Source organism: Podarcis gaigeae (assembly GCF_964106915.1).
Source record: "Podarcis gaigeae genome assembly, chromosome: 8".
NCBI lineage: Eukaryota > Metazoa > Chordata > Lepidosauria > Squamata > Lacertidae > Podarcis > Podarcis gaigeae.
The window spans coordinates 61,922,490-61,940,405 of NC_139684.1; the positions used below are offsets into that span (position 1 = coordinate 61,922,490).

A 17,916-nucleotide genomic window follows, 5' to 3' on the forward strand; every position below is an offset into this window, starting at 1 on the left:
ATATAAATAAAATTTATTATTATTATTATTATTCTGACACACACACACACACACATATTATAATGGTTGGTTTGAGAACTGCATCACAAAATTTGGATAAGTGCAAACTTCAAAGAACAGCTGTGTTTTGGATCTCATATTGTTTTGGAAAATACGACAGACAGATTCACTTTTCAATGCTGACTGCGTCAAATTTCTTCCGCATCCCTACTCAAGAATGTCTATTATACCGGTAAGCTGTGACCAGCTCCAGAGGAGCAGCCATTGAGACTAGTATTAACACCCAGCATCAAGCCTTCCATTTTAATTATCCACAATGCACTGGAGCCACCCTAAGCTGAGGGCATTGTGGGAAGGGAAAATGGTGGGCAACTCACAGCTGCTCACCACATATCACAATGCTGTTGTTTGCTGCTGCTAGCAGCAGTTAAGCCCACCCGGGGGAATTGTGGGAAGGACATTTTGCCAGGGTGGGAGGGATGGTAAAACCCAGAGTCAACCCTTAGTAGCTAAATGAGTGTGCTGCAGCAAAAACAAGAAGTCTCAAAGACTAACAAATTTATTGTGAAGGAAACTTTTGTGGGCTAGAGTCTACTTGGTCAGATGCATCATGAAGCCTTGTTTTTGGTTAGCAGATGGGCATAAAGAATTTTAAACCATGGGACCAAAACACCATGAAATGCAAAGGTTTATCTGCCAACTGAGAATGAGACTTCATGCATCTGACACAGTGGGCTCTAGTCCAAAGAAAAGGTTCTGCCAGAAAAATGGTTATTCTTTAAGATGCCACAAGAAATCTGGTTCTTACAGATGTGGTGACGCTGAAAAATAATCAAGGAGTGTTGGGGAAAGGTGTTTACGATTATCAAAACAAGACATAACATTGACTGAACTTCTAATTAAGCCCACTGAAAGAGAGGTGATGGTGGGGGAAGGGGGACTCAAGAGAGGTTTTATAGAGAAAAGTGAGGAGAAACTTGGTGGATAAATAGCCTCTAGCATAGTGTCATTTCTAATAGCAAACTCAGGTGGTGCATTCCAGCCAATGGGACTGGAGACAACACTTGGCAAGTCACAAACATGAGGGAGGTATATCAGCATGCTTGAGGGAAACTCCAAAAATTTACTGAAGTACTCGTTTATTAATTTTAAAAACAACAACAACCCAAACACAGACACAAAACAGCCTGATGATGACCGCGCATGATCAGTAACCACATAATGCTGCACTTCCATTAGAAACTGAAAACGGGTAGAATGACGTGCTTGCACTGAATGGCTGAACGCAGTAGAGGTTGATCCATTAGGATGAATGGGGCACTGCCCCACCAACCTCAGTCTGTCCTTAGCCAACCCCCATATGCCTGTCTTCTTTCTCATGACCCCTTATCAGGTAGACCTGCCTGTCTTTGGCTTCGCCTCCTCTCCTGTTGTCTTCTTCCTTCCCAGTTCCACTGGGCACCAGTCACCACTGTCTGGATGTGACAAGGGACTGCAACATTTTATTGTGGCATGGCACACAAATATGCAAAATCACAATGCCTAAACAATTGCGGACCGGCAGAATCAGAATTGCTACTATACAATTCAAAACACAGCAACCACGTCCGTATCACAATCAAACAGGCACTGACAGTCATGACTTTTCGTCATCAGTTAAAGACTTTGAGATTTTTCTGCAGAGAGAGAAGTCTATTCACTAACAGTATATGTTGATACTGTTTTATGAGAACCATATTTTACACATTTTGTTGTATTTTCTTTTAATTTTGTACCTGGCTATGGCATTGTTAAATGCTCAGCAGTCAATAAACGTAAATACTAGAATAGAACCAAGTTGAATTAAATGATACAAACAAAAGTATTCTCAAGTATTCTAACAACAGCAGGAGCAGGTGGGTTTCATCGCTTTCCTATGCAGTCAAAGAGCACGTGAAGGGGGTTACCATGATGCTTGTGCAGCAACCATTTGGTCATTATGTGGAGGGGTTCAACATGCTTAGATCAGTTCTCTTCTTTTTATCTTATTATTACACTTACATCCCCTGTTCCCTCCAAGACACTTGATTTTTAGCACTAACAACAAGTACACAGCTCTTTTCATTTTAGCTTTATCATGTTATCTTGCATTCATCCTAACAAGAACTTTATAAGGTAGGTTGGTTTAATTCCCAATGTACAAATGGGGAAAGGGAGAATGAAATGAAAATCCAGCCCCTCCCAGGTGGGCCAAACAGGGTCACGCTGGATCACTTTTCTTCAACCGCCGTTTTAACTTTCTGACACTTCTGTCTTTGACCCTTGTGGTTTTCGCTTTTGAGAAACTCCTAAAATCACAAGACTTTCAATTAAATCGAAAGATTTGGCAGCTGAATGTTGCATGTGTGATGACACCAGCTCATTTCTTTCTCCCCTTTCGCGTTTTGTTTTTTTAAGCCTTTTCAGGCACTACCAAGAAATGTTAAAGCCAGAATGGAAGACTGATGCCAAGATCTGTTTGGAAATCTGGCCTAATTTCAGTGCAGGTTTTCAAAAGCATCCTTGCTGGCTGCAAACGTAGATGCCAGCGGCACACCAACCGGGTCAGGTCTGACCTGGCAGCGGAGCTGCTGCAGCCGGGCGCACTTCGCCACGGCCAAGGAGGGCTGCTCTCTCAATGAAGGAGCCTGCTGTGGGGGTGCCTGTTTGCACCCCCTCTGAAAGTTGCGCCCATGGCCATGGCCCTCACGGCACCCCAAACGCTATGCCTCGGGTAGCTGCTCCTGGTTATCGAAGCCTTGGCATTCATTCCAGTTTGCTACGTAGCAACTGCTCCAGAACATTGCCAGGCTTAATGGGCAGATCAACCACAATCACCACATTTAATAAGGGAAATGCAAATGCTCAAATTGGAAAGAGTAGCCTCAAAACTCAACTGGAAAAGGCAAAGCAGCGGGAACCCATTAAGGGGGCCATGACAATCGGTACATTGTGAAACAGCAGCTCCCCAACTTGTTAGCAGAACTATAAAAAGCCAGCACATGTTACATAAAAACGGGCAAATGCTTTCGGGGCTAAGAGATGAATGCAAGTCAGCTGAGGAGCAGCGAGCAGTGATGTAACTGGTGATTTCGTCCCACTTCATTCATTTTTTGTGCATTGTTGAGCCCACCCCATTTTGCAGCTTCTTGGCATTTTGAAGCTGTTTCTTAAGATTTCGTGATTGTTTTCAAAACGTGTTTGGAGCATGGATAACAGGTTTTGGTTTGTGTGATTTTTCCACAGACCTATGATAGATGTGTACGTGGAAAGGAGATGACTTGTGAAAAATAAAACTAATGTTAGCAGGGTTTGTTGTTATGAAAAAAGTTCATCTATATATATATATATATATATATAAACAGTCCAGGGCATTGTAATCCCACAAACTGTCACAGAATTGTGCTCAACGTCCACGCACTTCGATGAGGGCACAACATGGCCAATTATGTGTCATTTCGTACTAAATTTTTTAAAATGCTAACTTTGTTCAGATCCCTAAGTATGGAGTTCTTACTCAGCTTGAGATCTCACCAAAGAGTAGAGCTGGCAGAGTCGCTCAAAAGCAGCTGGTGACCACAGTTCTCGCTTCCAGATTCAAGGACTATGAGGCATACTTTTCTACTGCATCTGGCCAATGGGTGCAGAAGAGGGGGAGGGGCCCATAGCTCTGCCCAAAGAATTGTTGCAGTGTAGCGGGCATTAAACTTGGAAAATGCAATATGCCCAAGGGTTATGAACATCTAGAAGCCCATGGGGAAATTACATTTCCCAGGTCTACTTTCTAAAGGGGAGAGCAAATGAAGCCCCCTTCCTTCTTTCCTCTCTCACAGTTACTTTCTATGGAGCAGCAGAAGGTAACTGGGTGGGAAGGGAGGGAGGTTTGGGGGGGGGCTGGCCGCTTGCTGGCTGGAAAGGCTGTATGAATCACACCAGATTGCATGGATCAGAGGAGCAATGGGGTTTGAATTGATTCAGATCAGCTCTGGTTAAGCACCCAAACTGTTTTCTGATACTAATGATAATTTGAATTAATCCAAGATAATCTGATTTGAGCCACCAGGTATGAGAGCCAATCCAGAAATCACATCCACAGATAGTTGACCCGGAAAGGTCAGGCATCGCTATAAAGAAGAGTCCAGGGTTGCTGTTATGACTCAGTTCACTACTACTAATGTAATCAATCTTAATAGAAAAGAAATAGAAAATGGCATTGTGCAGGCGGGGTCCTCCCTGAATTCTTAATTCATAAATCACTATTCATTAGGTGCTCATGAATTCACAATTGACTACTTTGGTAGCTGCAAATGGGCAATTCCGGTTAGTCACGAACTCATCAGTTGCTAGTTGCTGTCTATGAACTCCTGAGTTATGTAAGTTGTTTTTGTAATGGGTGATTGGATGCCTGGGCATCACGTGTTGCCAGAGAGCATTGGGAACTACTTTTGTTTCTGCCTTAAGTTGTCTAAGCAAATTAAACGAAGTCCAGGGTCAGGAATCACCCTCCTTTTCTATATCAAAAGAAAGAAGATGCTAAGTTGGATAGGCCCTCTTTTATAAAGGCATAGAAGTGAGATGCAAAAAAATGAATGGGCATATGGGGTCTCAAACCACTGAAATGGAAAATATTCTTAATGCAAAGAAGTTACCTGGTGCAAAAGGCTGGGTGAAAGATTCCTGCATTGCAGGAGGTTGGACTTGATGAGCCTTATGGGTGCCTTCCAATTCTATTCTGGGGACTGAACCTGAGACCATCCGCATGCAAATCAGTACCACTACCACTGAGCTGTCGTCCCTCCCTGTACTTTTTATTGGAAAAGGGAAGAGACTAAAATATTACTAATGTTCAGTAGATGAGGGCTGCCATTCTAAGGCTGGACTGAACTGAAACAGCTTTTTAAATGGTTGCATATGCCTCTGGGACAGCAACTGTTAGCAATGCATAAACCTGAATGTTCACAATTAATTACTATCCCACCCTTTGTTAAAAATCACAGAACACAAAACATACAACAGCACTGACAACATGCAATATACTGAAATACATTTAAAACATAAAACAAAAGAGACAACCAATAGCAATAATAGAACAACCATTGTGAGATAACTTCTTTATATTGAACTATTAAAACTTCAAGGGAAACATGGCTGTCTGTTTCATTAAGTAACATCAGAAGTAAGTTTTAGACTGCGCTTAGTCAGAGAGCATTTGGGAACAATAGCTGATAATCATCCCTGTGTCCTGTTTGGCTCTGCAGTGCTGTTTATTCCTGTACAGTGACAATTTGTCTTGTCATGATTTTAATTATATCATTTTGTGCTACTGTTAAGCCACTTTGTAGATGGTAACAAATGGAATGGTAGAGTATGTATGTATGTATGTACGCATGTATGTATATTTATTATACTATACTATTATTATCATATAAATAGAGGGGCTGCTGAATAGAGGAGTAACTTGCCTAAGGCCACCTAGTAAACTCATGATAGACATAAGATTTCCCTATTTGTAACTCATTCTCTTAGCCCTTAGGTTAGCCCAAAGATGGCTGTTACCAAAGGTACATGGGATGGCCATCTTTTTCTGCTTGCAGAGTCCCCCCAAAAGGCACAGCACATCACTTCCTGGAAGCAGTTTTGAAAGGGTAGCATTTGGGGAAGCAACAAAGAGCAATAAAGCCGAATGATGCATGGATGGTCCACTTTAAATCCACCACAAATGGCACTTGTATCGCATCAATAACGTGTTGCAGAACACACCCACAAAAAAACACCAGTTTGGAGGACCCCAAGGTCCCAGGCAGTTGGGGTGGGAGTCAAAAGGAGTTGCTGTTTTTTACTGACTATTTTAGATGCAGGAAAGAGAGGCTTGAGAAAGGCAGTCTAGAGTGTTCTGGGGTTGTGGGACTTCAGAATCTGCACTGATTCAGTCCTGACACTAGGAAGCACTGCCGGCATTGGCTTGCATTTTCCTATACTGTACTTAGTGTTATTAAAAAGGAACTTTACTAATCTAATCAGCATGTGGGAACACGTTTCATGCTCTTACCCAGCTTACTTAACATGCATATATACAGGTCATCCCTGTGTCTTAGCCATTTCCTGCATGATCTAAAGCAGTCCAGAGCATCAAACACATTTCACTCAGTGGATTTCTGAAGCTGTTTATTCCTGAGTCAGACCACTGGTCCATCTAGCAAGGTATAGTCCAAGGTCTGAAGGAGGGGTCTTTTGCAGTACAGCTAGCTGCAAAGGTGGAGAATTAACATGGTAAAGGTAACATGGTAACATGGTAAAGGGGTAAAGGTACCCCTGCCCGTACGGGCCAGTCTTGACAGACTCTGGGGTTGTGCGCCCATCTCACTCAAGAGGCCAGGGGCCAGCGCTGTCCGGAGACACTTCCGGGTCACGTGGCCAGCGTGACATCGCTGCTCTGGCAAGCCAGAGCCGCACACGGAAACGCCGTTTACCTTCCCGCTGGTAAGCGGTCCCTATTTATCTACTTGCACCCGGAGGTGCTTTCGAACTGCTAGGTTGGCAGGCACTGGGACCGAGCAGCGGGAGCGCACCCCGCCACAGGGATTCGAACCGCCGACCTTTCGATCGGCAAGTCCTAGGCGCTGAGGCTTTAACCCACAGCGCCACAAAGCTATGCTTATTTCTCTATCATTGGGGCCCCAGGCTGCAATGGTCATAGTGGTGGCTTCATTTGAAGGATGCAATAGGAGGCTCACCTGCCTCTCTGGTTTTACCACTGTCAGCTTTAAACTCTACCACATCGGTTCTTTATATAACAATGATAGGGAAACTTTGGCTTTCCAGATCCTTGACCCTAACCATTGGTAATCCTGCCTAGACTTGATGCTGCCTAGACTTGGAGGGGCACAGTCTTCCCACCACTTATTTATTTTATTTATTAACAGCAGCCTCATACTTGGCATTGCTTGAGAAGTCCAAGGAACCCTCAAATCGCTGCAGTTTCAAAACTGGTGGTTTCAAAAGGTTCAGTCCACCAGCCTGATTCAAAATGGCATCCAGTTGTATACAGACAGAGACAAAAAAAACCTGCTCCTTGATGTCACGAGCCAACATGCTATAGTTGCTTATGCTATCTTAAGAGGTGAACAGACAGCTTTCTGAAACATAGAGTAGATTTAAGTTGATCCAATTGTACCCTAATCCTATATTTATGGAATGGGCTTTTACGTCACGTGAAAGCTCAAATACAATGCAGAAATTAACAGTTAGGCAAATGTCACGGAAACAGAATAAACTGCTGTGTGAATGCAGTCTTGGTCTGACTTCCTCTTTCCCAATCTTTGTCCAACTTAATTTTTAAGACCAATGAAAAATAATGATTAAATAATGGCAGCGAGTTGTCTAAACCAGCTAATGGTGCAATTCTTCTGATGTCAGGACCTACCCTATTTGTGGGCCTTGACTCTCCAATGGAAGACCAACAGGGCTGTTCCATCCAGCCGTAGGAGAGTGAATAAGATGGGACTGCAGGGCCTTTCCATCAGCTCTGCTAAAAGACCAGCAATTTTTTGGCTTGATCTCTTCTTGAAATATTTCCATTCCTGCTGATCATGACAAGAAAATGCATAACTAAGAAATAGTGTCTGGGGTTTTCTTTTTTCTTCCTCCCTCCCAATTACTTTTCCTTTTGTACTGTGACTTTTAGATTGTTAGCCTGAGGGCAGGGACTGTCTTCCTATTGCCATTTGCAAGCTGCTCTGGGGGATACAAATTTGTTTATTTATTTAGCAAATTTTTTAAGCTACTTGATTGTAAAAACACACACACTTCTAAGCAGATTACAATAAATACTAACATTAACAATAATCAACAACAACAATTTAGCTCAACAGTTTTCTGTACTGAAAATCCCATCAATTAACCCCAATTCTCTGCAAAATTACTAGTTTTGGATTGAGTTTTCTTTCAAAAAACAAACACACACCTAACCAACCAAACAAACAAACATAGAAGAGCCTTACACTCTTCAGTTTCAATCGTAGAAAACTTCAGTTTCTTGGAATGTCAGTGCAATCTCCAGAAAACCCTTTTTAAAAGTAAATATATATTATTTCTTTTCTGTCTGCCTTCCTTAAGGTAAAGGTAAAGGGACCCCTGACCATTAGGTCCAGTCGTGGACGACTCGCTCATCTTGCTTTACTGGCTGAGGGAGCCAGCGTACAGCTTCCGGGTCATGTGGCCAGCATGACTAAGTCGCTTCTGGTGAACCAGAGCAGCGCACAGAAACGCCGTTTACCTTCCCTCCGGAGCGGTACCTATTTATCTACTAGCACTTTGACATGCTTTCGAATTGTTCGGTTGGCAGGAGCAGGGACCGAGCAACGGGAGTTCACCCTGTTGTGGGGATTCGAAGAGCCAACCTTCTGATCAGCAAGTCCTAGGCTCTGTGGTTTAGACCACAGCGCCACCCGTGTCCCGCGTCTGCCTTCCTTACCAGTACATAACTGAGAGAATTTTGCCACTATTACATCATTCCTTCACTTGCACAACTGTTCTTGGTGCTAGACATCTTTGTTCACATCCAATTTGCAAATAAGCCCTTGTTTCTTTTAACAAAGACATCCTAAGGGGACTAGTGACATGTCACATGCCAAAACGTCAGAGAGCCTCAGTGCCATTTTACAAAATGAGAAAGTGCTTTGGGAGAGGAGAATCTGGAACACAGAGATTCTGCATGGATGGCAGTAAGTCACACCACTTCTCCACTCCAAATCTCCCTCTGGAGCTGCTGTGGCTGTAGCTCAGTGGGAGAGCATCTGCCTTGCCACCCAGAAGGTCCCAGGTTCAATCCCTGACATCTCCTGGAGGGACCCCTGCCTGAAACCCAGAGAGCCACAGCCAGTAATTGTAGACAATATTGAACTAGGTGAACCAATAGCCTGACTCAATCTAAGGAACATTCCTATGTTCCTGTATAATAATAGTCTCTTGGTGGGCAACGTGGCGTAGGCCAGGGGGTGAGTGTCTCTTTCACTACGTCGGGGTGGCTGGAGCTTGGAACTGGGATAAGAACTGCTAGCTCAGCTGGTCAGACTGGGTACTAATATAGGCTCTGGAGGGTCTAATCCTGCCTGGCTGTCAGCCATACATTCTCCCCTCCTTCCCATCTAGCATCATGTGTCACCAGCCAGATACTTTTACCAGCTATGGCTGGTATGCTGATTACATTCTTGGACAGCGACAGTCTGGCCGCAATGATTCATGCAACGGTAACCTCAAGGCTCCATAGTTGCAACGTTCTCTCTGTGGGGCTAGCTCTGGACCTGGTCCGAAGGCTCCAGCTGGTCCCGCTCCTCTGAGGGAGAGCTCAGTCTTAAGGTCCAGGCAGGGCCAGCACCAGCATACAGTGGTGGTTCCAAGTTTGAGGTGGTCCTTGGCAAAAAGGGAGGCCCCCTCCTCCCTTGGGTGAGTCCCGCTGGGTTTATCTGATGGTAGCAAAGAACCACAATGCTCCAGGCAATGTCAGGCAGCTGGGCCTAACTGTGGTTTTTAATTTCCCACAATGCTTCAGGTGGGCATTGTGTAGGGGTCTTGTGGAAAATAAAAAATGATGTTAGATCCAGCTGCTTGGTGCTACTCAGAGCTCTATGTTAGAACAAAATATGTAAAAAGTGGCCCTGTCAGGAAGTTGGCACTCTGGCAGCTGCCCCAAGCTGCCAGGTGCCGATTCTGGCCACAAGTGACAGGAAAGTTTTAAGTATTACCTCTCTCATACACAGCCTGGTGCTGCTTCTCAGCTCAAAATTTCCTTCTCCCAAAAGAGTTTCTCATTTAAAACCAAAATCCACAGAATGACTTTCTTTTATGCCATATGTATGTACAGTGGTACCTCAGGTTACATACGCTTCAGGTTACAGACTCCGCTAACCCAGAAATAGTGCTTCAGGTTAAGAGCTTTGCTTCAGGATGAGAACAGAAATCGTGCTCCAGCGGCACGGCGGCAGCAGGAGGCCCCATTAGCTAAAGTGGTGCTTCAGGTTAAGAACAGTTTCAGGTTAAGAACAGACCTCCAGAAAGAATTAAGTACTTAACCCAAGATACCACTGTATAGTTAGCCTCTCAGTCACTAATATTCTGTTCCTGAAAGAAAACGGGCGGGTTGGGAGATTAAAGGTAAAGGTAAAGGTACCCCTGCCCGTACGGGCCAGTCTTGACAGACTCTGGGGTTGTGCGCCCATCTCACTTAAGAGGCCAGGGGCCAGCGCTGTCTGGAGACACTTCCGGGTCACGTGGCCAGCGTGACATCGCTGCTCTGGCGAGCCAGAGCCGCACACGGAAACGCCGTTTACCTTCCCGCTGGTAAGCGGTCCCTATTTATCTACTTGCACCCGGAGGTGCTTTCGAACTGCTAGGTTGGCAGGCGCTGGGACCGAGCAGCGGGAGCGCACCCCGCCGCAGGGATTCGAACCGCCGACCTTTCGATCGGCAAGTCCTAGGCGCTGAGGCTTTAACCCACAGCGCCACCTGCATCTCTGGTTGGGAGATTAGCCAGGACCATTACAGAAGTGTTGTAGGAAGGTGCCACGGGTTCCCCACGGGGCATATACTCCTCTCAATAACTCCAGTAGCTTCTTTTTTCAATCCAAAGGTGCTTCAGAGTTCAAATTGTGATCCATGATAGAAGGTATTTATGGCAGCACCCGCAGAGGAGGTCAGAGCCCTCAGCTATATTTCAAAGGTGTCCTCTGTCATTAGCTTTGTTCCCCGAGGGGATTTCTCAGGTATTCTGTCTTATCTTGAATGCGCAACCTGAGCAAGGCCTTTGTGTCAAAGAGATCTCTCAGGTACCACAAGCCTTTGAAATGAAGGGGCTGCTTAGATTCTTCCAGAATCTTTAAAATCACCCCACATTCTGCTCTGTCATTCAGGTGTACGGAGGAGGGAAAACAAAATATAAATGTCACCAGGTGAAGGAGGAAGTGTGTGACGCAGCTTGCTTCATGACACGTTACAAAATTCCTCCATAACAATTGCTCCTGAGTAACGAATTAAGTTGTAGCACGTATGCAGGTAATGAAAAGCGGTGACTCCACAGGTGTGCAAATTGTGAGTGTACAAAATGCAGAGAAACTGCAGTTAGTACCCCCTGGACTATGTTCAAAATTCTGTTCCTAAATATCGTGGCTGGCCCAAGGCATTTTGCTGCCTGAGAAGGGCAAGATGAGACACCCCCATTCCCCATCTTCAGATTCCACGTATAGAGGCTGACTGGACCAGCCATTGAATCTTATTTCAATATGGGTGACTAGAGATTTGCAAATCTGTCATCTTTGGTTCCTCTAAGTACAGTCCTCCACATTAACTTTCATATTTATTCATTTTACTTCATGAAAATTCATCAACATTTTAGTGGGATTTTTGCCTAGTATGTTATTTTCACTAATACATGCATATGCACCATACCCTAGTACAGTATGTCCATTTTTGTATGCCTTGCCTGGCTGAAGAACTGTACTGCAAAATTTGAATGTGAATTTCAAAGGATGGCTGCATTTCACTTCACATAATATTTCGGAAAGTGCAAATTACAGAGGTTCCATCCATGTTGGTGAAAGCCACCACACTTGGCGTTGTTTTATGTAAAACCACTTTGTTGATTAAGTGGTATATAAATATTGACAAATAAAAATAAAATAAATTTAAAAATCCTGCTAGCTTGGGCAATTCAGGAGAGGCCATGTGACGCACACAAAGCTCCGTCCGACATTTCACTGCTGCTTCCTGCCCCACAGCATCTGCCACCTGAGGCGGCTGCCTCATTCTGCCTATTAGCAGGACCAGCCCAGGAAATACTGTATATATTATAGGCAGATAGATTTAACATTCTCACCAGTACAAACATCCTCAGAGCAGCTCCCAAATCAACAAGAAGAGAGTGAAAACAAATAATAAATTAGGATTGCAATCCTGTACACATTTGCCTGGTAATCCCATTGAAATCAGGGGGACTTACTGTTAAGTAGGCAGGTATATGAGTTTGGGTCTTTTCTTTGACACCAGGAATAATCACAACTGGTCTGGACACAAGGTTATCAGATGAAGAAGACTTGGGTAAAAGATCAGGGGGAATTTTCCCTTGCAGAGGGGGAGAACCTGGTCAAACAAGTTTTGCTACAATGTTTAGGGCTAACTGATCACTCTGTTTGGGGTCAAGCTGGAATTTTCCCTGAGGTCAAGCTGGCCTTTTATTTACTGAACTATGTTTCCATTCTTGTCTTTCTCCAGTGACCTGAGCTCAAAATGGCTAGCAGTGTGCTATGAAGCTGTTTTTTCCTGCACATTTGCTCTGCTGGAGTGTTTAATCTATCTGCTTTTTACTATATAAAAATCCAGGTAAATACTATATAAAAAAACCATTTCCTGCTGGATTCTCATGAAAGGTCGTCCCTTTTAGCTGTTGCAGGATTTGCCTCTGCAGCAATTTAAAATTTGGCCCAATTTACTACCTTCTCAGTCATATGATAAATAAAGTTAGACTATATTGCTATTGTGAATATTTCCTTTTGTTGCAATTATTACTACTTTTGTTCTGTGGCTGAAACAAAGATGCTAAATTGACTGACTGACAATTTGGTTGTAATGTTTTTGTAACTCTTTGTTGACTGGGGCTGACAGGAGTTGTCATCCAAACTATCTGGAGGGCACCAGGTTGGGGAAGGTTGACATAGACCTTAGCTGCTGAAGTGATGCACTGGGATCTTTTGAAGGCCCAGCTGCCACAAAAGACTCCTCCTCCCTTGTGCCAAATGGAATGCAGGGAAAAATACAGCTTTTTCTTCCATTTCCCCCTAATATTACACAGTGGTACCATGGTTTACAAACTAAATCCGTTCAGGAAGTCCGTTCTTAAACCAAGCATTCTTAAACCAAGGCGTGCTTTCCCATAGCAGCGGGGGACTCAATTTACAAATGGAACACACTCAACAGGAAGCGGAACATGTTCTTATTCCAAGGCAAAGTTCACAAACCAAAACACCTACTTGCAGGTTTGCAGCATTTGTTCCTAAACTAAGCTGTTCTTAAACCAAGGCACCACTGTACATTGATTTTTTTCCTAAAAGTTACATTTATAAACAGAACCAAATGAAAACAAACCCAAATATATACCCAGAAGATGACATAAACTACCCAGACCATAACACTGTATGCATAAAGGAAACTTCAACCCCTCTCCCACAACTGCTACCCCCCACTAATCCCATTTCCCAAATGTGTAATATCAAACACAAGTGCCTATAGACACTTTTCTTAATTAAGTAGTTATTTAAGCAAAATGTTTTTGCCACTGCTTATTCATTTATTTAATTATTAATCATTTAAACATTTATTTACTGTCTTACTTAATTATTCCCTTTACAAACTTACATATCTTTTTGTTTCGTTTTTAGATTAGGGCTAAATGTGTGTTTTCATTTTGTATAACAATTTTTGTTATAAAAACCTACAACCGCAAAGAAAAGGAATATCTATTTCCCATGATCCCCCTTCACTATACACTCCTGAGGTGACAGGAAAGTGCTACGCAGCCTCAAAGGGGGGGCTGCCCCATAGCTCTTTTGGAACCAGTCAGAGCACTTCCAGCCAACCTGTGAACTGAGCATTCACCCCAACTATGGAGAGATGATATTACTGCGTCAAAGCAAGGCTGCGCGCGCACACACCATACATTTAAAGCACATTTACAGCATGTGGCTTCCTCCAAACAATCATGGAAACTGTAGTTGACTCCTCACAAAGCTACAGTTACCAGTCATCGTAACAAATGGTACAAGATTCCTGTTACTTCCCTTCTTGCTAAAGGTCTGATCTTGAGGAAAAAGTGGGTTTGCTCCGCAAGACCTCCCAATCAACTATAATAGCAGCATCCGAATTTGCCAGTATGTGGTAGAATGAATCCCACCCGAAAACAGACTGGAAGCCCCCTCAGCCACTCAAATTTCCTTGTCTCAACCCCGAGTCACCCAACATAGAATAAAGTATACAACTCTCAAGCAAAGCCTGTTTCAATTGTGTTTTTTTGCTTTCAAAACAAAGACCTAGCGCTATTCATCGAAAGGCAGGCTAGAGGCACAAGTAATCAATAAAGCCTGCAGATTATCACTTTCAGTGTGGCCCTGTGTCCTACTTTAGACAGGGCAGGATTATAATGATTCAGGTGGTCCTTGAGGTATCCTGGACCCAAATTGTTAAGTGCTTTGTAAATTCATGCAAGCACCTTGAACCTGGCCCTGTAGGCTATGGGAGGGCTGTGCAAGCTTTCAAGCGCCAGGGCTATATGCTAGCAACCTCATCAATGGTTTAGCTGCAGCATTTTGTACCAGCTGGAGGCCCAATGGTAGCCCCACACAGAGCATTAAACCTGGCTATAATGTTTTACCCTAGTATCAGAGGCAGTATGGCCCTGAATGCCAATTGCTGGGGAATGGGAGCAGGGACTGCTGTGGGTTTTACAAAGGCACCCATGTTTGGCCACTGGGGGAACAAGATGCAGGACTAGATGGGGTTCTGGTCTGATCCAGCAGCCAAGCTCTTCCTACATTTCTTTCTGAGAGCTTCCAGTTTGCTGAGCTGAGTCATTCAGTCTTGCAAAAGAGCCAGGTGCCTCTTGGCAAGGTATATAGGAGGACTCTTTATGTGGCTGCTCAACAGTATAATCCATTTTACAAATCGTGTGCTCGAGACATTCTGTTTTCTTTGCAGAAAGGCCTAGATTTGTTTGGCTTTGGGTGTACATGAACCTCGACAGCAGGGAACAAAGTCCCGCTGTTCTTTGGGGGAGGCTCTGTGTTCTGCGCAAGCCATGGTAGTGTCACTCTCCATTTGTTCAAACATATTTTGATTTCTCGGGGCCAAGAGGCCCTGCAGCAGAGATTAGGCTTGGCAAATAATAACGGCAGCAACCATAACAATACTTTTCTGCGGGCAGAATGCAAAATGTGAATTTCCACCTGCCATTTTGGAAATTCTTGGCTGAAATTAACTCCAGGCTAAAGACCTTGGACAGAAGTTGCAAAACCATCTGAACTGCAATCCATAACTTTCTTTTTGCAGGACTGCACCCTAGTTATCCTAATGCCTTCAGTGTGATTATTCTGGAGGAAGCAGTTTGGGAGGAGTGTAATCCAGAGCCTTGTTTACATCAAAGTTTGTTTTCAAACCACGGATCAGTTCTGATTTGTAGATCATATGCTGGAGTAAATGTAAATTGAGGCTGCATTTTAAATTGCATTTTAGCCTGTATTTTAAATTATTTGTCTCTCCCGCCCCCCTATTAAGCTGGGAAAGTTTCAGAAAAGGGCAACCAAAACAATCATGGAGCTGGAACAACTCCCGTATGAAAAGCATGAACAAACATGCACAAAGCTAGGAAATGCCAGAAATTGCTTTAACAGCAATTTTTCAGAGTCCTGATATTTAAGCCAAAGCACCAGCAAAATTTGCTAACTCTGATAAATAACAACAAGCAAGAAATACTATAAATAGGTGCGGTTTCACAACTCTCAGCCTAGCCTACCTCAAAGGGTTGTTGTGAAGATAAGGTGGGGCGGAGGAAAAGGCAATGTACACAGCCTTGGAAGGAAAAGCAAGATACAAATGTATAAGAAACGTGTACAAAAGATGTACTACCACAAAATGTAATGGTGGTCATCAGCCTGGATGCTTCTCAAAGAGGATTAGATAAATTCATAGAGGATAGCACCATCAATGAATCCTAGTATGGTGGCTGTTACTATCTCCAGTGTCAGTATGTTTCTAAATACAAGTTGCTGGGGAACCTGATTGGGGAGAATTTCCTTTGCATTCAGATCCTGCATTTGGTTGGCCACTCTGAGAAAAGGATGCTGGACTAGATGGGCCTGTTTTGGCCTGATCCTGCCCTCCTATAGATGCACGAACAGCACTCAGATTTGCTACTAGGTAGGACTCACAGTCTGGCCCTAGACAAGAGTCTTGCAGCTTCAGGTCTGTGCCTGTGAAATGGGAGCCACCGAGGTGAGGCAGATGCACGGAGACTTGCAAACGCTTGGCAAATTAAAAATGGTAAGCAGCGCTATAAACAGTGGCAAGGGAGGACTAGTTCAGACAGTCTGACACCAAAGGCAAACAGGTATGTCAAAGGGTATGCAAGGTGGCTTCCAGTAGCTGAAGGGAGTTTCCTGGGATGAAGTGTCTTTCTGGACGAACCTCATTCCTCAGAGCAACGCCAGAGCCTGGGAGCCAGCCATGCCTCCTGCGGCTACGATGAGGGTGCAGATACTCTGTGGGATAGCTGAATTCAATAGGGGATTCGCCCAGTCTGTGAAAAGATGGGTCTGTTACATGGCTAGTAGGCATGATAGATAAACGGAGCCTCCATTTTCAGAAGCCAAATGCCAGATGCGGGGCAGCAACAGTGGGAGAAGGCTTTTGCCATTATACCTTTTGCCTTTTCTTGGTGGAAACAAAATGCAGAGACAGATGGGACTTATATCCTTATGGCTGGTGTTCCTTGGCCCTAAGGTTGCCATGATGACAACAACAACAAAAACAGGGAAGTCTTGGAGTTCTGCTGTTCAAAAGAAGTTGGTGTGCTGTTCTCAATGTTGGAAAATAATGGTTCAATAATGTGTTTGTGTTCAGATTTTCACTTTTTGAAATATGGCAACCCTAGGTGAATTATTAACATTCGTTAAATATCAATTAATTGAATTCCTACTCCTCCCTTCCTTCCAAAGAAGCCCAGGGTGATAAACACATCAAAAAATAAATTAAAATTTATTTTAAAACCCCCAATCATAGCTAATAATGCTGGGTAGGTGCAAAGAAACCTACCCATGCAGAGTCCTGCATTCTCAGTGTCCTGTCTAATCCAGGTTTCTGGCAGCTGCCTGAGCAGGCTTAGCATGCCACAGGTTTGTGTTGTGAGCAGATATAAGCTATGAGGTGAAAATTCAATTCAGTTCACATTTAAAGGCAAACCTACCTAATTTGCAGTTTCCAAAACACACAGCCATCTTTTGAAATTCACACTCCTCCAAATTTTGCAATCTGTTCTCCACCCAAGTAACGTGTAAAAGATGCACATTATTAAGACAGAGTGTGCATAAAAAGATACACATTACTAGGATAATGTGCATAAAAATGGGTTATATTAGGTGAAATCGTTTTGCAAAAATGTGTATATTAGATGGAATTGTATACAGACGTGTAAAAGAAATTTGCACTGAAATGCTGGTGAATTTACATGAAGACTTAGAAATATAAATCACAAAGTGACGTGGAAATATGGAGAATTAATGTTAAGATTGGAAGAATGAGAAACTGAAACCAAGATATTTGCCCATCCCTAGGCAGGTGTTCTACTAGTATGCCAACTTTATACACAATTGCAGCAGCCAGCAACTTGGTTTAGATGTGATGCCAGGCACATGTTGCTCTGCACGGATACCTTTTTTACTCACGCCGCAGGGTCACATTTAAATCAGGGCTCGCATTTAAACCAAGTCCTCAGGCTGTTCTTATCTGCAAAATGGCAACAACAGTCACCTAAATCGTAGGGTTGTTTTGAGGGCAAACGCAATAAAGATTATAACAGAGTTTGCAAAAGAAAAGCATTGCATTAATGGCAAATGAATACAGTAGAATCAGAAGTGAAACCAGAGGGGGATCTGGATTAGGCCCCTAATAATCCTAAACTGCTATTTTTCTTTAAAAATGGGTGCCGGGGGCAGGGGAACAGATGAGCAGGATTGGGACAGCACTAACAGGAGGAAGTTAACTCATACTTTCTGCCACAATTCTGGCAAAAGTATCTGCCCCCCAGCATTGCTGTTAGTCATTAGAACAGCCAAAAGCCCATCTAGTCCGATATTCTATTTT

General features: G+C 43.6%; 1 protein-coding gene across 4 annotated transcripts in view; it reads right to left on the reverse strand.

Annotated features, from left to right (window-relative positions):
- The window catches only part of TFAP2E (transcription factor AP-2 epsilon), a 72,916-nt gene that overhangs the window by 12,865 nt on the left and 42,135 nt on the right, over nucleotides 1–17,916 (reverse strand). The gene's annotated exons all lie outside the window — the stretch shown is intronic.